The sequence below is a fragment of the Cucurbita pepo genome, chromosome 6 (assembly GCF_057944985.1).
Source record: "Cucurbita pepo subsp. pepo isolate OVF chromosome 6, ASM5794498v1, whole genome shotgun sequence".
Taxonomy (NCBI): domain Eukaryota; kingdom Viridiplantae; phylum Streptophyta; class Magnoliopsida; order Cucurbitales; family Cucurbitaceae; genus Cucurbita; species Cucurbita pepo.
Window position 1 is genome coordinate 10,006,426 of NC_141803.1, and position 16,700 is coordinate 10,023,125.

General features: G+C 34.8%; 2 pseudogenes; both read left to right on the top strand.

Annotated features, from left to right (window-relative positions):
• The window catches only part of LOC147792289 (secreted RxLR effector protein 161 pseudogene), a 37,491-nt pseudogene extending 26,857 nt beyond the window's left edge, over window positions 1-10,634 (top strand).
• A 301-nt stretch (window positions 10,635-10,935) lies between these two features.
• LOC147792290 (uncharacterized) lies at window positions 10,936-16,399 on the top strand (annotated as a pseudogene).
• Window positions 16,400-16,700: the final 301 nt, after the last annotated feature.

Sequence of the window (16,700 nt, forward strand, 5' to 3'; positions counted from 1 at the left end):
CTTAGGCAAATCAAGTAAATGACTCTACTGTTTGTTTGGTTGGACAAATTGTATTATGTATGATGACGCGTGCTTCGTGGCCCCTTCACGTTTCGTAATTATGATTGTTATGCCATGTTAAGCTAAGTTGTACCATGTTGTACAATACTATGTTATGTCACGTCATGTTATACTATGTTGTGTTATGTCATATTGCTATGTTGTAACATAATTAGTTGATTTTGGACTCCTATTAATGAATAAATAAAATTATGCAAATGAAATATTAAATTTCTATTGTAAATGGGGTGAGTCAAAAGTGAGATTTTTATATTAACAACTAAGTCGAAAAATAAAAGATTTGGTGGCATTCTTCTTTAACTAAGTATATTTTTTAAGGTTAAAACTTTTATTACACATTTGTTAAATTTATTTTCCTCTTTTTAGGCTTCTTACCTATTAACTAACATTTAATAATGTAGAAGTAAAAGAAAAATAAAAACATCTTGGTTTGATTAAAATAAAACAAAAGGTCAGAAAAAATTTGTGAAAAATCAAATGAGTATGTACAAAATTGATGTAATATACAATGAATAGAATAAAAATATATTTACCGTCATAATAATAAAAAAAAAATACAGTAATATTATTGTCCATTTATCTTAGATTTCATTTATTTTAATTTTGTTTCGTTCCCATTTATAAAGTTTGGTTGAAAAAAAAAATTATGCAAAAAACAATACTAAGTGAATACGTGTTATACGTGTTACACCTGAGTAAAGGAGGGGTACATGAATAATCTGAGATCATATCCGAATAAGAGCGATCGTGAGGATAAGATAAGAAATGTTTAAAAGACTTGAAAGTCACTACCTATACAACCAAGGTGCACATTCTTTTACGGTAGCTTAGTCATAGGACTACATGGTTAAGTGTGCTTTACTCAAAACAATTCAATGTTAGGAGACTTCTTAGGAATTTTCCTATAATGCATGTGAATGAGGACAAAGCATGTTGGAAAGACTATATTGGTCTATCAAGATAGCTTTCACTTTTAGAAGCGAGGAGTAATATCATGATTCCATTCTTTAAACTCGAGTCACGACTCTCTTGAAAACATCAAATATATTTTAAGCAATTAAACAAGGTTTGACTCTGTACGACACTTTTTCCTATTTGCATAAATCCTCAACCAGCTCCTTGTTAGTTGAAAAACAAGAAAAATCTTAAATGAGTACAAAGACTCGGTAAGTAGCCTACTTGTAAGCTCTTAATTGTGTGCTTAATATATGCCAGGTACAAAGATTTAGTAAGTAGTCTACTTATAGGCTCATAAACATTTCCTTAAAGTGCACTAGAATATCACACTCTTTCTTATCATGTTCTTGACCTGAGAACTTATGACATTTAAGTTTTGTTCTAGAGTTCTAAGTTCTTGACATGATCTTGCTCAAGGGCCTTGGTCTTTGGATCTAAGTTCTTAACCTCTGTTGTTGCTTAAGAGTCTTAGTTTCAAGGTTCTCGATTTTTAATTATGAGAACTTGGATCTTGATCCATGTTCTAGTCTTCATCCTTAGTTCTTAGTTTCAAAGTTCTCGATTTAAATTATCGATTTCATAGAGAATCTATTTTTTCGTTACTTGTGTTGCTGGAAATTCAGTGAGTTCATGGTATCATTCAAATGGTTGTGGGTGATTTTAAACTAATTAAACAAAATTATGCAGAGTGTCAATGCTGTCGAAAAACAGAGCGCAACGATAAAATGAACAATAATGAAGAAGGTTCGTCTAAGAGAGATTAAATAAATAAGTTGTTAAACTTTCGGGTTAATTTTAGTTTCTTTTAATAGATTCCCAAGCCTACATTCCAGGGTCATGCATGGTGATTACTTCCATAATTGTTCTCTAGGAGAAATTATTCCTAAACCTTCTATTTTCTTCGACTACTCTTTCAATGAAATTAGAGTATTAAATAGAAACTAAAATCACACCATCAATATACTTATACTACAAAAACTCTCTCGCCTCCCCTATAAGGTTTAGTTATCCACAGAAACTAAATTAAACAAAGAAATCTACATCTTAATCATGAAAAATTGATACAATAAGAAAAGAGAGTCATCGGGGTTTGTTGTTGTCCTTCAATGGAAGTTCCCTTGTGATATGAACCAAGAGACATCAATCATACAATATACTTCAATGAAGATGTAAAGAAAAGGTTGTCAAAATTATCAAAAGATGTTTCAATTCATGCTACATTGAAGAAGAATGAAGTTTGATTGTTGTAAATTTTTGGTGGGTTACAATTTAGAGTAATTTAGAGTTATTGTATTTTAAGACTTGTTATTTAATTTCGGTTACATTTACATAATGGCTAATTATGGTCATAAAGTAGGAATGTTACAACTCTTGGAATACCTTTATTAGTTTCATTTTTGAGGTTATATAAAGCCTTATATGTTGTATTTGTAAGCAGACTTGGAAAATATAGAAAGAAGCATGTGTGCTTTTCTTTAGCCAATGGCTAAGTTTCTTTGCAATTCTATGTAGTTTAGATTGCATGTAGAATCATTCAAGCTCGACATGATCAATCTTGCTTGTGGAGTGATTCGAATGTCAAACAAGTGTTTGAGATTTTTGATCAACAAGAATCATTCAAGCTAGACATGATCGATCTTGCTTGTGGAGTGATTCGAATCTCAATCAAGTGTTCTTGCCTTGAGATATTCGATCAACAAGGTAATCCGAATCTTACCCCCCTTGTAGTTGATTCCTTATCTTATCATTTGGTATCAGAGCTTCAGGCTCAAGATCGGATATATGTTTCCTTTGCGTTTCTTCTCAATTTGATTTTTATTTATTTTCATATTTTTAGTTTTTAATCAACCCAGAGTTCAAATTTCAATCTTTGCTCTATTTAAAATTTTGAGAGGTGAGAATGAGAGCTTCATTTGTGTAAATGAGTGCAAATAGAGTGGCCTAAAATTCCTTGAGCATATACTCTTGAGAGAGTGTTGTGAGGTCTGTCGTATTTCCATAACTTATTTTTTGCAGCAAAGTTACACAAATAGATTCGGGGACGAATCCTCTTGAAGAAGTGGAGAATGATATGAACCAAGAGACATCAATCATACAATATACTTCAATGAAGATGTGAAGAAAAGGTTGTCAAAATTATCAAAAGATGTTTCAATTCATGCTACATTGAAGAAGAATAAAGTTTGATTGTTGTAAATTTTTTGTCGGTTACAATTTAGAGTAATTTAGAGTTATTGTATTTTAAGACTTTTTATTTAATTTCGGTTACATTTACATAATGGCTAATTATGGCCATAAAGTAGGAATGTTACAACTCTTGGAATACCTTTAGTAGTTTCATTTTTGAGGTTATATAAAGCCTTATATGTTGTATTTGTAAGCAGACTTGGAAAATATAGAAAGAAGCATGTGTGCTTTTCTTTAGCCAATGGCTAAGTTTCTTTGCAATTCTATGTAGTTTAGATTGAATGTAGAATCATTCAAGCTCGACATGATCAATCTTGCTTGTGGAGTGATTCGAATCTCAAACAAGTGTTTGAGATTTTTTATCAACAAGCTAGACATGATCGATCTTGCTTGTGGAGTGATTCGTATCTCAATCAAATGTTCTTGCCTTGAGATATTCGATCAACAAGGTAATCCGAATCTTATCCCCCTTGTAGTTGATTCTTTATCTTATCACCTTGGTTTCTTTGCTTCATTGCCTTAATCTATCCTTCTTGGTTTCTATTCCTTCTACTGTCAAAGATGACTGGATTAGGGTTCTTCTTCTTATAACTCTCTAGTCTCACAATGGCAGAGTCCTCTGTTTATTCCTTTTTTGTCCCTTTTGAGGCTCTCCTCTCTTTTTAGGTAACATTTTCCTTTTATACTGCTTGTTTCTTCCCATTTAGGGCTGAAAATGAGTAAATTGTCACCTGTAATGTTCTTAATTTGGTAGTAAATTACCCACATGGCTTGCTGATTTGGATTATAATTTTCATGTCAGCCCCGAAAAATTTGGGTTTCGTATTGCTTTAGCATCAGGGTAAGCAATTTGTTTCCAGATTGCAAGTATAGTTGTTTCCAGATTTGCTGCAGCATCATGGTACAACATAAATGTTCTAAAATTTTACCAAATAACTCAATTAAATGTACAATTAGACTCAATTTATGAAAATTGATATTCTTTACGTGTTAAACACCACGGACTACTCATGTTTACTAATTAGAATAAATGGAGAACTTATCGAAAAAATTGTTTGTATGAGTGAAAAATTAACTACAAAAAGACTTCATATAACTCTATTTTTGGAGAGTTATCACACTCCCAAACTTTATACATTGCTCATCTTGTGTAATCATTCTCTCCTTCCTCAACTCAGTTTTCCCATACATTTCACCCTACACTTGCAACCAAATCCTAGAAGAAAAATATACATTCATCACTTCCACCGTATACCCCAAAACTCTTCGAAGATGATTGTCATTCCCTCTACCTTTGCTTTTGTGACTTGACTTCATAATTTATTTCATTAACTTTCTCTTGTCATAATTTTTTTTTTCTCCCAAAAATCCATCAAGTCCTTTCCAATTCTCTAGTTGCCTCCATTTGTGGTGCAGATCACTCAGGTCTTCAAGAGATGACTATTTAGATTAACACTCATTCTCACTTAGCTCGACTCTTTTGCTAACATCCTGGAGTTTTCAGTATGACAACATTTGTGATGCAACTCACCTGAACAATAAGGAAAACTTTTTTTTTTTTTTTTTACATCCTCATTATCTTCCATCCATACACCTTCTTTGGTGATGCAAATTGCCTGCCAAGAAGCAATTGGGGCAATCTGATTGCTTTTTCTTTTTTAACATTGAAAGTATAAGCTTTAGGTTGATGAGTAGTGGTATTGAGTTTGTATATATATATATTTTTTATTATTTTACATGGGGTGACAAAATTGTTTTAATTCCCCCAAACTTAAACTAGTCATTGTTCTTAATGAATATTAGTGTAGGTGTGGAATCATTCTCGAGAGTAGCTTGAGGTATGGAAGTTCTTTATTATTGTTTTTGTTGGGAAAATTGGCTAAGGTTGGGTGAATAATGGACATTTTTACGAACTAAGATGGATTAAAGTAGATTGGATCCTCACCTTGACTTTGATGAATACATCTCTCAATTTGAGTTTTAATTTCATTCTTTTTTTTTTATTTATATCTTTTAAGGAAACACTACTGACCGACTCTTGCTAATTTTTTATTATACATAACTCTTCCTTGTATAGTATGCCCCCTTACTAATGACTCTTGCTCAAAATAACAAGTGCTACATATAATGGGTTTAGTGATTGAGCTTTACCTTGTGTAGTATGGCCGTTATGCCTAATTAGTTCAGACAAAGAAACTATCATGACACATGCATGAAGAAAATGACCATATGTAGACAACAAATAACTAAGTAGTACAATGGTGCAAGTGTTTCTCAACAGTTTAAACTAAGTTGTAGTAGGTGTGTAGATAGAGAACTCCCTTTTATTTTACCTTACCAAGTAGACAACAAAATAACTAAGTAGTACATCCTGTGTCTAAGGCTTCATGCGTGTCAAGTAACACAGTCTGAAAACCTACATTCAAGGCTTCTTACGTTCCAAACAATGTAGTCTAATTTTGCATCAAGGGCTTGTCCTATGATACAGTCTGAATACCTATGTCCAAGGCTTCATGCGTTCCAAGTAGCATAGTCTGAATACCTACGCTCAAGGCTTCATACGTTCCAAGCAGCGTATTTTGAGTCAAGAACATATTTTACCATGGGAGGTCTTATGATTTTTTCTTGAGTTTCTAAGTTTTAGGACCTTGGTCCCTCATCCTTGAGTGGTACCTAGCATTCTTCTTGCTTTGGTAGTTGTAGAGCTTGTATGGTATTGTTCTTGGTTCTCAATCTTGTAAGTTTCTAATGTTCATAATTCCTATAGGCATAAGCTGTAAAATGCATTTGTAAGCCTATGAATTCATTGTAATAACAAGCCTGAGTTGTTCTAGAAGGTCATAGATTCATATTGAATTCCTTAGAGGGCTCTAAAAGGGTCTTGAGTCCTGAGGTGTTTCCTTTAGGTGTTTCCTTTAGGTGTTTCTTTGGTCCTAACTTGCTTTAGGTTCCAAGCTTGCTCTAATCAACTTAAACTCTTGAACATACCTTGTTGTCCTTAGGAATAGGCTTTATAAGAAGTAGCAAGTCATTTGGAGGACGTATAGGCCATGAATTTAAATAAGTAGTCCTAGGGGCATTTTGGTCATTTTGGTCATTTTACCCCCCCCCCCCCAATTCTTGGTTTTACTACTTCACGTGTTCCAATGGCTTTCAAACTTCTCCCCATCATCAGACATCACATTATCAGGTCTACCACAAAATTTAATAGCATTTAGAGGTCCTCTAGGTCATGAACCGTAGGTAGACATCCGTAGGGGTAATATGGTCATTTTGCACCATTTTTTGGTTTACCTACCTATCCCTATCCAATGACCACCAAATTTCATATATAATCTCCACATGTTATTATATGCTTAGCATTAAAATTTCATAGGCAGCGAAGTTCATCTAGTTGTTTGTTTTAATGTTACTTAAATTCCGAGCAATTTGATCGGTTCAGGGCTTTAACTTATGGTTCTTTGAGTTTTTCTTTTATATACCCTAAATCCATACTTAGTTTAGGGTTCATGTAGAAATACAAGTGATTCGAACAAGTATTTTTTAAGAAAAGTCCAAAGTGGCTACTTACCTCGTCATTTGTGTTCAGGACTTCTGTTCTTGAGCTTTCGGTTTCCGAATTATTCCAAATTATCTTTACTAGATTCATCTTTGAGTGTAGTTTTAGTAACCATAAAGAAATTCATGAGAACCAGTCTGAAAGAAGTTCAAATTGATCAAAAAGTGTAGAAAGGTCAACATATGGTTACCTTTGACTTTTATTGGTCAAAGTTTGACATTTGACTTTGAACTTATCTTCTTTATTGGTTGCTGGAAAAATCACGATTTTTTTTCTTATCATACTCCTCTGGTTTTGCCTTTCTACCGCTCTATATACACCTCTAATTGGCTAAATTTTTTCACAAGACGTTTAGATTAAGTTTCAAGGAAGAAGTAGGGGACAATTTCATATCTTGTCGTGGTCTGCAGCTTGAGTTATAACCTTCCAAAGTTCGCCAGAAAACATGTTTCTTGCCTTTTTTTGGGACAGTCGATTCTAGAGCTTTTCATTGCTCGATTCCTTCATGAAACTTCTTGGAAATCCCATATGGAATGTGTAGGAATTGGTAGGATGTCAAATGATTAACCACAACCCTCGAATTTAGAAGAAATCTGAGGAAGAAAAATCCATAATCTAAAAGCTTTAAACTCGAATTTTAGGAACCATCACTCGATTCTTGTCTTGAAACATTACCCATAACTTCTTATTTATAGATCAAGCTTGCACTGCCATTGATTGTTCTAGAATTGTGGTGAATTTTTTCGTTTTTTATTTATCTAAAATTTAAGTGGAAATATCTAAAACCATGAAGGTTCAACCGACGTTAGTTTTCAGCTTTAACCATTGGATCTACAAAACCTTGAGTTTTGTTAAACTTATCCAAATAGCAGCTCAATCCAACGATTGGATATGAATATACGATTGATTTTCTTCTGCTGGACGGTTTTGGAACCAAATCTGGTTGCAGATTTTCTTTAATTACAGTAATCAAGTGGAACTTTAAGGGTATTTTGGTAATTTGTCACATTCGGAATATTTTATTATTATTTTTCTCGAAAAATCCATAATTTATCTTAAAATCCTTCATCCCTTGATGTTGGTGGTCATTTTTTCCTTCTCGACCATCCTGAAATTTCTAAGATATATTCCACAACTAATTATTATAATATATTCTCTAAATATTATATCTTTATACTCCCCTTCATGTTGGAGATTGTCTGTCAATCACACCCAACTTGTCTTTCAAAAAATCAAATTGACGTCTTCCCAAAGTTTTAGTGAAAATATCTTCCAATTGCATTTTAGTTGAAACATAAAATGGTTTGATGATTCCAGCTTGTAATTTTTCTAGAACTATATGACAATCTATTCTATGTGTTTCGTACGTTCGTGAAAAACTAGATTGGTTGCTATGTGTATTTCTTCTTGATTATCACAATACAATAATACTTGTTCGGCAGTGGAACTTTCAAGTCTTGAAGAATGTATCTTAACTAAGTTAACTCTAAACAAGTATTTGTCATAGCTCGATACTCGGCTTATGCTGATGATCTGGACACATTGATTTGTTTTTTAGACTTCAAAGGAATAATTGAATTTCCAAGGAAAATGCAGAACCCATAAATTGACTGTCTAGAAGTTCGACAACCACCCCAGTCTGAATCGCAATATGCTTGTAATCTTAAGTTGTTTTCATATGGTAGTAGAAGTTCTTGACCAGGAGTACCTTTGATGTATCTCATAACTTAAAGAGCTGCCTCCCAATGTGGTTTTCTTGGTTCATGCATAAATTGACAAAGCATACAAACTGTGTACACTATGTCAGGCCTAGTAATTGATAAATATATTAATCTGTCAATCAACTGTCTGTATTTACTTGGATCATTCAACTTCTCTCCTTCTGTTAGATAAAGTTTCAGATTTTGCTCCATAGGAAATCTTTCTGGACGTGCTCTTGTAAGACATGTGTCTTGAAAAATGTCTAGAGCATACTTCCTTTGAGAGATAAATTTTTTTTTCTAGACCTAGAAAATTCAATGCCTAGAAAATATTTCAAATTCCCTAAATCTTTGATAAGGAATTTCTCGAGTAAACTAGTATTGAGATGTTGAATTTCTTTGAGATCATTGCTTGTCAACAGAATATCATCAACATAGATAAGAGTTGCAGTGAAAGAAGTACCTTTACTCTTAATAAATAAAGAGTAATCTGCTTTGGACTGCGTGTACCCTACATTTTGTGTAGTGGTAGAGAATATGGAAAACCAATTGCAAGAAGCCATTTTTAAACCATAAAGAGATTTATGGAGCCGACATACTATATTCCCCCCCTGTCGGCGAATACCTAGTGGTAAAAACATATCGTCTAGGTTACCATGGAGAAAGGCTTTTTGAACATTCAACTGATGAGTAAACCATTTTTGAGCAGCAGCAATAGTGAGTAAGCAACGAGGTGTAGTAAGTTTCGTTGTAGGAGAAAACGTCTCTTTGTAATCAACACCTTCAACCTGAGTGTGTCCCTTTGCTACTAGTCGAGCTTTATAACGTTCAGTAGAACTATCAAAGTTGTGTTTAATCTTGTACACCCAATGATAGCAAATAGCTTTATGGCCAGGTGGTAGAGGAACGAGAGACCAAGTATGATTACGTTCCAAAGCTGTAATTTCATCATTCATAGCCTGCTGCCGTAATGGGTCACCAACTGCCTCATTATAGGTTTTAGGTTCTGTCTAGGCTGTAATAAGAGCTAGAAAAGCACGTTGAGTATGTGAAAAATGGGAGAATGAAAGGTAATCATGAAGGGGGTACCTGGTGCCAGTGTAGGGACTTGAGCTAGAGGTTAAATGATTGTCTCCAGAAGACATCTTATTATCATTATAACAAGCTGAAGGCTATTTGGTACGCGTAGAACGTCAGAGTGGAATTGATGTATCAGTGGGATAAGATTAGAATTAGTGGGTGAATCTGGAGAAGGAATAGAAGGCAGAGAGTCAACGATATAGTAGTGAAGGAAAAGAAGGTGGGGGAGAACTAGAATGGATGTTTGAGTAGGATGAATCATGAAGTGGTAAAATGGGAGTTGAAGGAGCTAATGTCAAAGTTTGTGAAGCTAATGAAAAAGGAAAATCATCGTCCCAAAATTTAACATCACGACTGATAAAGTTTTTATTTTAAGATTGCTTGTCATACAACTTGTAACCTTTATGATCACAAGGATATCCTATGAAAACACAAGAAATTGCCCGAGGTTCAAATTTTTGCTTAGGGTGTACTACAATTGCATAACATACAACCAAAAACTTTAAGATGGTGAAATGTAGGTGGTCGTTTGTAGAGTGCTTCAAAGGGTGTCTTGTTAGATAACAACGGTGATGGTGTTCTATTTATAAGATAAACAGTAGTTAAAATGGTGTTCTATGTAGAGTGCTTAAAATGCACTCTACCTAACTTTAACTCGGCTTGATATTTCTTATGCAGTTGGGGTTATGAGTCGGTACATGCAAAGTCCAAATAAGCCTCATTTGGATGCAATTCGACGTATCTTGAGATATGTCAAAGGTACAATCGACTATGGTCTTTTGTACAAAAGAAGTAAAGACTGCAAGCTAGTTGGACACTGTGATGCTGACTATGCAGAAGACCACGATACTCGGAGGTCAACCACTAGGTATGTGTTCAAGTTTGGTTCAGGAACAATTTCTTGGTGTAGCAAGAGACAACCAACAGTATCATTATCAACTATAGAAGCAAAGTATAGAGTAGCGGCTGGAGCAGCTCAGGAAAGTACATGGTTGAAACTCTTAATGGAAGATTTGCACCAGAAAATTGAGTATCCAACATCACTTCTTTGCGACAACCAATCTGCGATTCATCTAGTAGAAAATTGGTAGAACAAAGCATGTGGAGGTGCAGTACCATTTCATTAGAGAGAAGGTCCTAAAGGAAGAAATCGAGATGTAGCAGATCAAGATAGATGACCAAGTGGCAGACTTGTTTACAAAAGAGTCGAATACGGGCAAACATGAGAGTTTTCTCTGTCAGCTTAACATGGTGCGGCGATTGAGGACTAGTGCTCAGGGGAAGTGTTAGAATATTATCACTAGCCCAATAGAGTCAAGCCCAATAATTGTACGAGCCCATTATATATTTATTTTAGTAGAGATTTTAGGAAATATACTAGATGTTTCACGAAAGCGATCTCGATATTTTAGGAAAAATATTTACATTTGTTAGGTCTAGATTGCGTAGGGTATAGTATAAATACCCCTCAACCCTACCTAGTGTTTCATCCCAAGAAATCCCAAGCATTATAAAGTAGTAGTATTCTACAAAGTGTCTTGTATTCTCTTCTCGATTGGTCTTAATAAAGAGTGCGAGTGTTTCCCACAGAGAGTTGTGTTCAACATGCGGTACGCTTCCAATTCATCCCAGAGTGCTTTGAGCTTGGTGAAGTATGCTGACAGTGCCATGGTTCCCTGTGACATCATTATTATCGACTTTTGTATCTGAAAAATTGCTGGAGCATTCTTTTGTGAGAATTGATCGTGAAGATCAACCCACACTTGATGAGCTATCTTGGCGTGAATAATTCCATCAGCGATATCTGCTTCAACTGAATGAATTAACTAAGATATTATCATACTGTTGAACTGATTTCAGTGTTCAAATTCGGTTGAATTTGCATTTTGAGACGGTTCTTCAATAGTGCCATCAATGAAGCCAATTTTCTTTTTGGCAATAAGAGCATGCATAACTGATTTACACCCAGATTGGTAATTTGTTCATATAATTCCTAAAAAAAAAAAAATAAATAAAAAAAAAAATAAAAAAAAAAAAAATCAAAAGAAAATCTGTTTATTTCCATATTTTAATTCTTAATTCATGATTTCAAGATATGCATTGGACGATACTGACCACTATAAATGTCAAGCATTCACTAATCTCATTCCATAGTCTTCCCGTTCTCTTGCCCATTTTTCTAAAAATTCGTTTGTAACATTTATCTTCGGATCAATGGTCGTGTCTGTCAAGATAATGTCTCTTACTGTCGCAACTTTAGGTGTGAAATCCTTTATATTTGGAGTCGTAGCTGAGAACAAGAAGGTAAGCTTATGTTCATAAATTGTTAAAGATCACGTATTTGCTTAGATTGATGTCAGTTAGTATCTGATTAAATCTCCTTATAGTTAGGGGTTGATTTAGTTTTGATTTGATTTAGTTTTTTATTTGTTTACTTGTTTGTTACCCGATTTTCCGTAGATTTGTAGGTAGATTTTCTAAATATCTTTTTGTATTCTCTTCATATATAGAGCATTCTTGTTCTTCATAATACAATGTTCTTGTCAACCATTAGATTACTTACTTTTTCACTAACAATTGGTATCAAAAGCTATCTTCTTAAGGGATCTGTGAGATCAAAATGGAAGGTGAATCTAGTTTTTCAGTTATTGCACCATCAGTCTTCGATGGAGATAGTTATCAAATGTGGGCAGTTCGTATGGAGACTTATTTGGAGGCTTTGGATCTGTGAGACGCAATAGAATAGGATTACGAGGTCCCTCCACTTCCAGCAAATCTTACTGTAGAACAAATCAAAGCACAGAAGAAAAAGACGACAAAAACAATCAAAGACAAAAGCTTGCCTATTTGCAGCAGTATCTCAAATGATCTCATGCGAATAATGTCTCTCAAAATAGCAAAGGAAATTTGGGATTATCTTCAAGGCTGAATATGAAGGAGATGAGAGGATTCGTGGAATGAAGGTCCTAAATTTGATTAGGGATTTCGAGCTGCAGAAGATGAAGGAGTCTGAGTCAGTGAAAGAGTACTCTGACAGATTTCTCAGCATTGCCAACAATGTGAGATTGTTTGGTTCTATGATAAATGATTCCTGGATCGTTGAAAAGCTGTTGGTCACTGTTCCAGAGAAATTTGAAGCCACCATTACTACTCTGGAGAACACCAAAACCTATCAAAGATTTCTCTTACAGAGCTCTTGAATGCTTTACAAGCACAAGAGCAAAGGAGGTCTATGAGGCAAGAAGGGGTGATTGAAGATGCCTTACCTATCAAGCATCAAGACAACAACAGGTATAAAAATAAGAAAATTTTCAAAAACCAATCGACGAATGGAGATTCATCTGCCAATTATTAGAAGACAAAAGGAGGAGGTTTCAAAAGAATTATATCCACCTTGCCGCCATAGTGAGAAGAAAGGTCATCCACCATACAAGTGTTAGAGAAAATCTGACGCCAAATGCTCCAAATGCAATCAACTTGGATATGAAGTTGTGATCTGCAACGCCAAAGATCAGGTGAAAGAAATAGATGCATAGGTAGCTAATCAAGAAGAAGAAGATCAATTGTTTGTGGTAACTTGTTTCTCAGGCAAAGAATCAAGCGAGAACTGGTTGATTGATAGTGGGTGCACAAATCATATGTCATATGACATATGACAAGAAGTTTTTTGAGGAATTAAGAGACACTGAAGTCAAGAGAGTGATGATTGGCAATGGTGAACACTTAGAAGTCAAGGGAAAAAGCACAGTAGCTATAACAAGCTATGAAGGTACAAAATTCATTCCATATGTTTTATTTATACCTAAAATTGATCAAAATCTCTTAAGTGTTGGTCAGTTACTTGATAAAGACTATAAAGTGTTGTTTGAGAATAAGCAGTTCTTGGATCGGAGATGCTAGTGGAAATGACTTGTTCAATGTCAAAATGAGAGGAAAAAGCTTTACTGTAAATCTGACGGCCATCATATCAAGAGCTAGTGCCACTGAGATTTGTCACAAAGGACTTGGGCACTTTCATCATCGAGGTTTGCTTCAGATGCAGTGAAAGAAGCTGGTAGAAGGACTCGCTGACATTGATGATGACATGTCTCTTTGCCATGCTTGTAATTTTGGGAAGCAACATAGGCAACCCTATCCTAAACAGGCATGGAGAGCCTCGAAAAAACTGCAGCTGATTCATACTGATCTTTGTGGTCCTCAGTGAACACCATCATTAAATGGTAATCTTTATTACATTATTTTTATTGATGATCTAACAAGAATGTGTTGGAAGTTCAAAGCCAGAGTTGAGAATGAAAGTGCATGCTTGATTCAAAATGTAAGGTCAATTAATGGAAGGAGTACACTTCGGAAACTTTTAACAGGTTTTGTGAAGGGTTGGAATTGAACATCAATTGACAGAACCACACACTTCTCAACAGAATGGCGTCAGTGAAAGGAGAATAGATTCATTGATAAGCGCCTACAATGCTGGAATTTGCAAAGCTAGAGGTTCTTCTAGAATCCTTGCAAAACGCTCACAGAGAAAGCTAACTTAACGGATTGATTCCAACCAAGAGCTGGTTAGAAGATGAATGACTCTTAGATCGAACTTGGAATCTATGATGGTCACTCTTAGACCAAGACAATTCACTCCAGAATTAGCTTGATCAAAACTAATTCAATGAATCGGTTTAAACATCAAACCTAAAGCAAGGTTTGAAAAAGAATAACACCAAAAGGGTATCAAGAAAACACAAAGGTTTTTTCTGTATTCAACAAAATCCCCCAAACATGAATATTACATGCCTTTAAATAGGCCAAGAAGATAACCCTAACAAAATAAAGTTCAGTCACCAACCACTAATAAATGCTAATAAATGCTATTAAATACAAATTGAAGAATATAAGGCAATTCATACAAACTATTAATAGATGCTATTAAATATAAAATGAAGCAAATAAGCCATTAATAATTTCCTTAATTGGTAATTCAACTACCAAAGGCAAGTCTTCTAATTACTTTCCAATATCGCCACTCCATTATCTTCTTGATTTGATATGCTAATGCTATAAAGATTTTTGGGCTCAAAAGTCTTTGTTTCAACCGGTACACTAGCTAGCTTTTGAAGATGCAATGTATAGGCCTCTTGAATCTTCTTAACCTTGCTTCTTGTAATCGGTACTTCGGGTACATGCACGTGATCAGTTGTTGGATTCATATAATTCATAATGGAGATGACGAGATGCATGCTTCATGAGAAGGATCTTCCAAAATGTTTTTAGGGAAAAGCAGCAAACACTGTTGTGTGCTTGCAAAATGGAATTTCAACAAAAGTTGTGAATGACCTAACACCATTTGAAGTTTGGTATGGTTACAAACCTTCTTTAATGTTCCTTAGAGTATTTGGGTGTCTTTGCTTAACTTACATTCCACAGGTCAAGCGTGATAAGCTTGACAAAAAGGCAGAAGCTGGCATCTTTGTTGGGTATAACACTATATCCAAAGCTTACAGAGTTTTTCAACCACACACTATTCGTGTTATTGTGAGCCAAGATGATTAGTTTGTTACAAATGAGCAATGAAAATTGGAAGAACTGATGAATATGAATCAGATTTCTAATGCACCAAACAATTTAATATTTTATAGCATGTTAGAAGAGTCTAAAGATGAACGACTAAATTAGCATGAAGATGAACGACAAGAAGAGTCTGAAGATGAACGACAAGATGCTTTGGTTGATGATGCACCTGTCAGAGGAGGAGCTTTCAGTGATCGAGAAAAACAAAACCAGGGAGTTGGTTGATCGACCTTTAAACAGAAAGATAATTGGAGTAAGATGGGTGTTCAGGAAAAAGCTTGGAGTTCACAACATCTAAACAAGGAGGAGTGTTAAAGATCACGTGCTAGGAGTTGATTTAGTTTTGATTTGATTTAGTTTTTGATTTGTTTACATGTTTGTTACCCAATTTTCAGAAGATTTTGAAGTAGATTTTCTAAATATCTTTTTGTATTCTCTCTATATAGAGAGCATTCTTGCTCTTCATACTACAATCTTCTTATCAACCCTTCAATTACTCACTTTTTCACTAACACAAATTGTTTGATTCTTATTGTGTAGATATTTGTGCATTTGAAACAATCACAACAAGATGAGAACCTCCCAACCAATGTAATAACATATAATTTTCCAAGCTCCCTCATTGATGGTCACTGTCCTTTCTTGTTGTGATTGCTTATGGGCAGCTTGCATCTGGAACTCCCATCCCAAGCAAAGGCACTGTGATCTATCAATATCCAGCGGACCCAACTGTGGCCCTCGGATATCTTTCCCTTGCGTTTATGCTTGCTTCTTCAATTGCAGGATACTTCTCTTTGTTCTCTTTGTTCTATCCTTACCAACGAAAATCCGTTCCTCGAGGTGCCTTTTTTAAGAGCACCAGTTTCTCTATTTTCTTCAACATTGCCTTGTAACTTCTCTTTCCAAATCACATCCTTTACTCTTAACTGTTACCTAAAAAGTGATTTCGAAACGTTATCATCCTTTACTCTGTGTTTGCTGGTTCACAATTGGATTGGCTATAACTTTGCTCGTATGGCCTACAATCGCCGAGCAAATTCACTTGACTCGCAACGTTCATCACAATCTTGAGACAGCATGCAGATCGCTATGACTGGTCTTTTGGGTGGGGGTGCATTTCTATCCCTTGATTCATCCCTCTTCTGGTTGGCTGCCTTAATGTTGGCTGGAAATGCTCGAGAGGACTACTTTGATGAAATAGAGGAAAACAGAGACAGTGTTGAGGCTCGTAAGAACAACGCATGAAATTTCTTTCTTTGGGTAGAATAATAATGATTGACTATTAAGTAAGGACTTACTTGTGAATATGATATTCCAAGGAATGTTCATAAGTAAAATTATAGCATAATTGTATGAGGTTTTATTTTAACTTTTGATTAACGTATGACAACATTTTTCATTTTCAACCTCGACATAAGTCAAACTCAACTCTTTTAAAGTAGTGGTAACCTATAATAATTGTAAAAAAAAAATTATTTTGTAGTTTTGAACCGACTAATATGGCATAAATTAATATGTAGCACTTACCTTAAGGTCGGGAAATAAAATTCACATAGTCAATTGTACTCGAGTGTAAGGAGAACACCTGCTAATGC